Below are 9,041 nucleotides of genomic sequence, written 5' to 3' on the forward strand. Positions count from 1 at the left end.
ACACTCATGTGTGAGTCGACTGATAAATGGAAATCTGTCAGCGAAGCGTCAGCATCCATAATGACACAACTGAGACTTTTTGAACAAATTAGGCGTCCGTCAGTCCGCACGATAAATGAGACTTAAATGTCCTGTCCCTACCACGAAGTAATACTTAATCGGTGGTCCCGTGGGAGAGTCTTGAGTTGGGAGTAGGTTAGGTTTAGCGGATTAAAGTTCCGCACTCCGGCTTTCGATGCTTCCCCCTACTATAAAAAAAAAAACATACACTTTGGGTCCAATTGGTAGGGTGCAAGCCAAACGAAAACACCCTAGCCACCTTGGTCGGGTTCGAGGCCCATCTAAAACCTCTGCCGTACTCTGAGTCCGACACCCGGCCGCAGTGCGACTCCACATTGGAGAAATGCCCTTCCTGCATTTAGGTACAAACCACAGCCACCACGAATCTCCCCAAAGGGCCAAACCCAGTGATATTATATAAATATTAATTAGTGTACCTAAACTTTTTTTTATATAAATTATGTCCATTTTAAGATTTAGAATTATTTTTTTTTATTTGTGTAAAAAACCACAAAATTTATTAATTTTATAACAAATAAACGTGTCGTAATTTGATAGAACTAGGTGTATGTAAACTTTATTTGTCCACTGTATACTATATGTAAGTATTATCACATTGTTGTATTATAAAATTTGCTTTTGGTTGCACTTGCCATCGCCGCAATGGACACTCATAAAGCGGGGGAGGGGTAACCATAATTTTAATTATCCCCACCCTCCCTTTACCACGCCAATATCACTCACACCCCTAGACCCATCGAAAGTATACCACTCACTGGGCTCATTCACAACGTGGAGCCTTTAGCCACCACCCATTCACTAAATGCCTCACCTCGAAATTGGCTTCAATATCCAGACGAATGCCGGGATACCTTACTGAACCACATCGAAGACGAGGCATTCGCATCCATCTCAGGATGAATGGAGTACCACCTACAAGAAGTAGCAGCATGTCCATGTATACCAGGTAGGGCTATAGGGGCTCGCTATATTTACAATATAAACTAGCCACAACCATTCTACCGAATACCCACGCTATAGCTACACAAACACCCAGCTGTGAAGAATCCAAAACTACACAATCATAGCTTGGATTATTCACAACTATGTGATGCAGCATTAATTCTAAGGTCCGAAAAGACCCTAAAATCTCCAGGAAGACTCCTAATCACACCATTAGTGGCGTAGGGGTCCTGGAGTAGAGCAATACTACAACCACCCTCAGTCATACGACCCCCCAACTCACACATTACGGAATATGACCCCTGGCGATTTAACTGGATAAACCCCACCATCAATGTCTGGTGAGGGCGCGCTCAACAACGCCACATTAAATCGGGCAGATAGCTGACATCATAAGATGTTCAGCTGGTCTACCCTTGAAAGCACAGTTGCGGCAATGTGGTGGATTGACGCAACCGGCAGCTCTGTGGCCTTACTGACCGCACCTCCGATAGACATCTGATCTAGCCCCACAAGCCGCCAGTCTCCACCGTCCAGGGGCGACTGACCATCCTCACGTCAGTCTTCTGAGACGCCGGTCTGAAGTCCCGGAGGTTCAACCGGAATAACTGCTCCATGAATTTCTCATGGGGGATCTCCGTGTGAACCCCCTGGACCACAACACGAGGACCCAACTTCCGGGTGACAGTGACGTCCAACCCCACCTCCTTAAACTTCTTATTCTTCACCACTCTTTCTCCCTCTCGAACAGAAGGAGTGCGAAGAATAGACTCACCTCCCATCAGTGGCCGGACATCATGGACCCTCACTCCGAGTGAGGGACACACCTCCTGTACCACTTTCTTCATAACTTCCTTAGAGGAACTTGCAGGCCCCGTGCTCCTCACAACCACCGCCCAAGCCTCCACCGGCTTCGGCGTAACCGTTTCAATAACCCCCAGCACCTGTGCTGCAGGCGCAGGCATCGGTGCCGACGGAGCCGGCAAAGACCCACCCGGCGGCGAAAAGTGCCCCCCAACAACTTCCTCTAAAAGCATTAATCTGTCCACGAAGATGGGCATTCTCGGTAATTACCGTCATCAGGAGTTCCTTATACTTGGAGGCAAACTCCAACAGCCCCTTCGCGACCTCCTTCTCACAATTCTTGGCACCAAAAACCAACTCACCTAGCTCACCGTTTAATTTTTTTCGCAGCCACAACATGGGTGGTTGCCCGCCCCCCCCCTCAACTCAGCACGCTTCTTCCTAACCTTACTCTCTACACTACCATCCCACCAAATGCCCTCATCCCCCGATTTAGCAGGGTGAGCAACCACTTATTCGGTGGCGCCACCCTTACTTCCCCCTCTACCTCTACCGCTCTCGCTCCCTCGCACATCACTACGCTCCACACTTGGAGAAGCCATACGCGCCTTACGCTTCGGTGGCGACCTCAATGGAAGTCCCATCCACTCCTCCCCGGATAACGTGTCTGACATCACGGTTGCAGTCACTCCATTTGAGGGAATCAATCCTCTTCTTCCCTGGCAGAGGCATCTCTACCTTAGGAATTAACATACCAAATAGGCTGATTCTCCGGCAAACAAGCACATCAACGCAGAAACCACGAGCACAAGGAAAAACCCGGAACAGCTGATCGCCGGGCGCGTGTGACAGAACACACAGAAAAAACTAACAACCGCGCAAGAAAGTTCATTGTCAGTCGCCACCCAAACGGTTGACTAACGCGAAAACGCGAGGGCACACCCCACAACCCAAGCACAAATCCTGGAATGGCCAATCAAACGGGTGCCGGACGGAACTTTGTCCCCGTACCACCCCGAGTCGACCGATACGGCAATGCACAAAGTCACACCGTGGGCACAAAAGCTCACTACCACGACCAAAAAAGTCGCAAAATTAGAACTTCCCGTTCAAGGACAGGCACCAGCACCTTTTGAAAAAAACCGCTCAACTTCCCGCTCAAGGACAGGCACCAGCACCTTTTGAAAAAAACCGCCCAAGTCCCCCTCGCAACACGGGTAACTGAACGCTGGACGCACAGCACAACTCAAACTCGACAGGCAATTCAGCCAGCAGAGAACACCAACGGTACTGTACAGAACTGAAACTGTGTGACAGTTCAGCAACTAAAACCGTATGGCAGTCCACCCAACCGCAAAAACCACCTGTTACAAAACCCACTATACCCCCACACTCAACAAAAAACAACCTGCTCTACCCGCCAACGAATCCAAAAAAACGAAAGAATCAACTTGCAACAAAAAACACCTAACACGAAAAATCACCTACTCCAATAAAAAACACGTGCTTCAAAATGTTGTGCAAGCACACACACCCGAACAAAACTACCTTAACGAAAACAAAAACCTACTCTTGAAAATGTTAAAATTTGTATGTGAACAAACAGGTGTTCACACACACAAACAAGTTTTCACTTGTTTCTTCACAATGCCTACGTTTCAAATTCAGAAAAAATTATTAAAAATTAATTTTGAAATGACAGAAGAACGAAAGTTATGCAAATCTTGGCCTACAGAAACGCAAAACTAGTCATACCAGCCCAAATCAATCACAAATAATGGTAAACCGAAACCGAACACAAGAAAAATCCTATTTATTTCAAACAATTTCAAATATTTTCAAATAACTACACAAAACTATGCGAGCGCACTTCTATACAATTTGAAACACAATTGAAATGTGTAGATAGGGACAACAGCCGGAATGTTTTACGTAGGTACCTGTTGACGTCAGCTTTACTCCACGGTACTCAAAAGTACAACGGATCAAATCAATGCGTTGATCAGCGCCCTGAAAATGCCAGGCATTTTAAGTACCAATTGGCAGTGTGGAATAGACACACTAACCACCTTGGTAGGGTTCGAGGCCCATCTAAAACCTTTGCCGTGCTTTGGGTCCGGCACCCGGTTGCAATGCAACTCCACATCGAACTAACTCAAATCTACCCGCATTTGGGTACAAACCACAACCACCACGATACTCCCCGAGGGGCCAGTCCGCATGAGCAGGTTGGAGTTACCTCCAAGGGTTCCTGCTTCCCGTGGTACCAGAATTTAGTCTCCGGTCAGACCTGGTAGCCGAAACTACTACCAGTTGAGCTTCCATACTATTCTGCACTGGTGGCCAAAAACGAAGGTGAGGTTGGATTCCATTGACGCACAAAAAATACCCAACACCAAACTAAACCCTAATTCACAGTGAAACGCCTTCGCCGCTTAAATAACTCAGGCGCATACAACCCTAACAATTCGGTATTCCGACTAGTGGAGATCACACCACTAGCATCTACCCCCTACACAAAAACAACCGGACCGATCAGATAGGTGCCTCTGATGCAAAAATGCATTCAGAGGACCATGCCGCGTAAAATCTGAAATCTTGGTTATCCGCAACAAAGCCAAAATCCCGAATGTACTCATACGTCACACGACCATTGGGGCAATTGTCCTAACGTTCTTGCCACCAAACCTAACCCTATCACCTAGAAGCCTCTTGCTCCCTAGATATCCCTCCCTCTCCACATCATCATCGAAGATCCAATCGCACTGCAGCAAGGAAACCTCAAACCCCTTTTTAACCTGAAAGCAACAGCAGGCTGTATGACAATCAGGTCAAGAGGGGGTGCTCCTAACAAAACTTGTAAAGCCCCCGTCGAAACAGTACGACATACAGGCAGACAGAAAAGCATCATACAACGTTGCACCGAGAGGAGTTTTTAGCGACCCGAGACCGCCACTGCTGTCTCCCACCATATAGCAGCTCCATAAGTGGCACAAGCCACAAACAATCCACAATATATGGTGGGGACATCACGACGCCCGAGACCCCGATCACTCCTCAAGATGCGTCGTACTTTACCTATGACCGCAAGTATGCTCTACTTAACCCTAACCAAGTGTGGAGTAAAACACATTATTTCACTCGTAGTCAATCCCAGATATTTGACTTGCGTCACATATCTGATACTGACCCCATTCACACGGACAATCCCTCGATATGTCAACCCCCACACCTAAGGCCCAAGAATTAACAATTTCTAAGAGATCTCCTCCCGTCCGTTCTAACTCACACCGCGAATGACCTTCAACCAGAAGTAGAAGATCATCTGCATACGCACAACACTTACAAAGGAGCTGCCCGAGCAGAGAATCCATCATGAGATTCCATATATATGGACCACAGATGGAACCCTGCGGCAGCCACGAACCACCTCAATCTCTACGCTTCCATTCAAACCAACTAGAGAAGCTTTTCTGTCCGAAAAATAGCTCCGCCAAAGAGTAATTTCCGGACAGCCAAGCTCCTCCAGCCGTTGCACCACCCGATCCCAGCTTGGGTATAGGTAATCAAACACCCCTTAAAGTCAACAAATATGCCAAGGACATATTTGTTGACATTATCCCTAACAATATTTTGACAAACATCGAAGCATCCTCTACACTGCGTCCTTACCTAAACCCAAACTTCCTATCCGACCACATACCCCTCGTTATCTCCTGAAGTCGTTCCACCATTACTCTCTCCAGCACTTTTCCAAGTACTGGAAGGAGATTGATGCCCCGATAAGATCGAGGATCGCTCCTGATCTTAGCAGGGGACTTCTAGAGAGGATCAACCCTAGCTGTTTTCCACTCACGTGGAAAATATCTCTCCCAAACGCACTTATCACAAATAGCCTCCAGGTATTCAGGAATGAACTTTCACAAGCGCTTGGACATCTCTCCGTTCAAACCATCAAAACCGGGAGACCGTTTAAACCTAACCAAGTCAAAGGCGTACCCCAACTCCCCATTATCTAGTGGAGGAATGCCTCTTGTGCTTGAGGTACCTGCACCTCCGACCTGGGAAATAACGCACCTAAAAGAACACCCGCACACTCTCTCCACGACGATAACAGAGTGTCACCGACGCGAAGAGAAGTGAATCCGGACCTATACGACCCCGGTAGATACTATAGACCTAACCCTAGGGGTCGTTCCTATTTTCCTTAACAAAACTCCTCCACTCATCCTCCTTAATTTTGACTAACCTTTCCTTATACTCCCTATCCGCACAACTAAATTCATACCTAAGCTGGGACAACCTATCAGAATTGAACCGTCGGGCGCGTGGAAACTTTCACCTCAACCGCCTGACAGTCCTCCTCTTCAAGGTTAGCTCACGCGTCCACCATTTAATTATGCTAACCCCTTAACACTCATATCTGTCGAAAACCCTATCGTTAACCCTTCATATATACCAAAAACCCTATCGTTAACCCTTCAAACTACCTCATAGAGACGAGAAATTTGCTCGTCCACCACCAACTCCTCAAACTCACTAAGCGGTATACAAGATACCGCTTCCCTAACTGAGAGTCCATATTGGTTCCAATCAGTACTAGTGGTACGCCATCGCCGCAATGGACTCTCATAAAGCGGGGGAGGGGATCGAGGGGTAACCATAATTTGAATCAAATTTTGATCACTCAATCCCCACCTTCTCTTTACCTCCCACCTGACATTAAAGACCATACTTGCTGCCTCATTCATAAATGTCACGTCAATATCACTCACACTTCTAGGCCCACCGAAAGTATACCCCTCACTGGGCTCATTCACAACGTGGAGGCCATTAGCCACCACCCGTTCACTTAATGCCTCACCTCGAAATTGGCTTCAATATCCAGACGAATGCCGGGATACCTTACTGAACCACATCGAGGACGAGGCATCCGCATCCAACCCCAAGATAAATGGACTACCACCTACAAGAAGTAGAAGCATATCCATGTATCTCAGGTAGGGCTCTAGAGGCTCGCTAAATTGCAGTACAAACTAGCCACAACCATTCTATCGAACACCTCTTCTATAGCTACACAAACACCCAGCTGTGAAGAATCCAAAACTACACTATCATAGCTTGGATTATTTACAACTATTGCAGCATTAACCCCAAGGTCCGAAAATACCCTAAAACCCCTAAGAAGACCCCTAACCACACCATTAGTGGCGTAGGGCTCCTGGAGTAGAGCAATACTACACCCACCCTCAGTCGTACAACCCCCCAACTCACACATTACGGCATACGATCCCTGGCAATTTAACTGGATAAACCCCCCCATCAATGTCTGGCGAGGGCACGCTCAACAATGCCACAGTATATCGGGCAGACAGCTGACATCATAAAATGTTCAGCTGGTCTATAGTTGCGGCATTGTGGTGCATTGGCACCCTTCGCAACCTCCTTCTCAAAGTGCTTGGCACCAAATCCCAACTCACTTAACTCCCTATTAAGTCTTTTTGCAGCCACAACATGGCTGGCTAAAAAAACTACCTGCTCTACCCGCCTAACGAATTCAAAAACCGAAAAACAAACAACTTGCTACAAAAAACACCAAACACAAAAAATCCCCTACTCAAGTAAAAATACTTGCCTCAAAATTTTGTGCAAGCTCACACACTCAAACTACCTTGACGAAAACAAAAACCTACTCAAGCAAATGTGAAAAATTGTGTAGGAACAAACGAGTGCTCACACACACAAACAAGTTTTCACTTGTTTTTTCACAACGCCTACGACTCGAAAACAGAAAAAATTAATAAAAATTAATTCTAAAATGACTGAAAGACGAAAAGTTATGCTACCTCGGCCTTTGCTAATGGAAAATGAATGACCCCTATTTTAAAATAACCACAAACAAACTTACTTACTTGTAATTCCCAGCACGAAATTCTATCACTAAAAATCCAATATTTTCAATTATTTTCGAATTATTTTCACAGAAGAATGCGAGCACACGTGTTCACTCTATGAATCACAACTATAGGATGAGTAGATAGGGACAGAGAATCCGTGTGTTTTACGTGAGTACCTACTGTCGACAGCATACCTCATGATGCTTTCTATTGCTAGAAGTACGTAGATCAATACAATGCGTTGATCAGCGCGTCAAGGTATAAATGCATTTTCCGCTTATACCTTGGTTTCAATTGGTTCGAGTGGATAGGGACACCCTTAGCCACCTTGGTCGGGTTCGAGGCCCATCTCAAACCTCTGCCGTACTTTTGGTCCGGCACCCGGCCGCAGTGCGACTAAGTTTAAACCACAGCCACCACCAATCTCCACAAAGGGCCAAACTCAATCAGCAGATTGGAGTTCCCTCCAAGGGCTAACTGCTCCCCTTGGTACCAGGTTTAAGACTTTGGTCTGACTTTTGTAGCTTTTGCTCGCTTTTGGAAATGCCACTTTATATTATGTGTTATAACATGAAGCTTAGAATTTGACTTCCAGCTGAATATTATAGCACTATTCTGACTTAGAAAATGCTGACAGATTAAACAAGATCTTTAATATCAGACACAGTGCATGTGGCTTTTAGTCGCCTCCTACGACAGGAAGCACACCATAACCTCCAAAGAAGTGCTTAAAAATGTAATCATGGACGCATGGGCCAAAATTACAAAACAAGACACATCCAAACTGGTTCATTCAATGCCACAACGACTTGCCGAGGTCATAAAACGCAAGGGCTATTCCACCAGTTACTAGTATATTGAATTTTTACAAAGTAATTTAACTATATGTACTTAATTTCAAATTATACGAATACTTTTTCTGTTTCATTATGTGAGATTTTTTTGTTTCTGTTTTGAAAAAAATTGCTTAAAGTGTGGGTCTAAAAACTGAAAATACAAAATAAATCTTTTGTATATTGTTTTTATACAATGAGTTATTTGATCACAAATTTCTCAGTTTATTGTTTTCAAATCGAGGTGTACGGATAATTTTTCTGGCGAGTGTATGTTCTTTTAATGTTTGTGAGTATACTATAATATCGTTAATATAGACGTGACACAATTTTCCGATACATTCGTGTAGAATATTGTTTATTTCTCTTTGAATATACTTGGAGCATTTTATTAAATACTAGCTGACACGGGGAAGTTCGTACCGCCTAATTATTGGAGGCATATTTAGTAAGTCACAAACACACGACACAATATTTTTTTAAT

Source organism: Bactrocera neohumeralis, unplaced genomic scaffold (genome assembly GCF_024586455.1).
Source record: "Bactrocera neohumeralis isolate Rockhampton unplaced genomic scaffold, APGP_CSIRO_Bneo_wtdbg2-racon-allhic-juicebox.fasta_v2 cluster10, whole genome shotgun sequence".
NCBI classification, from domain to species: Eukaryota; Metazoa; Arthropoda; class Insecta; order Diptera; family Tephritidae; genus Bactrocera; species Bactrocera neohumeralis.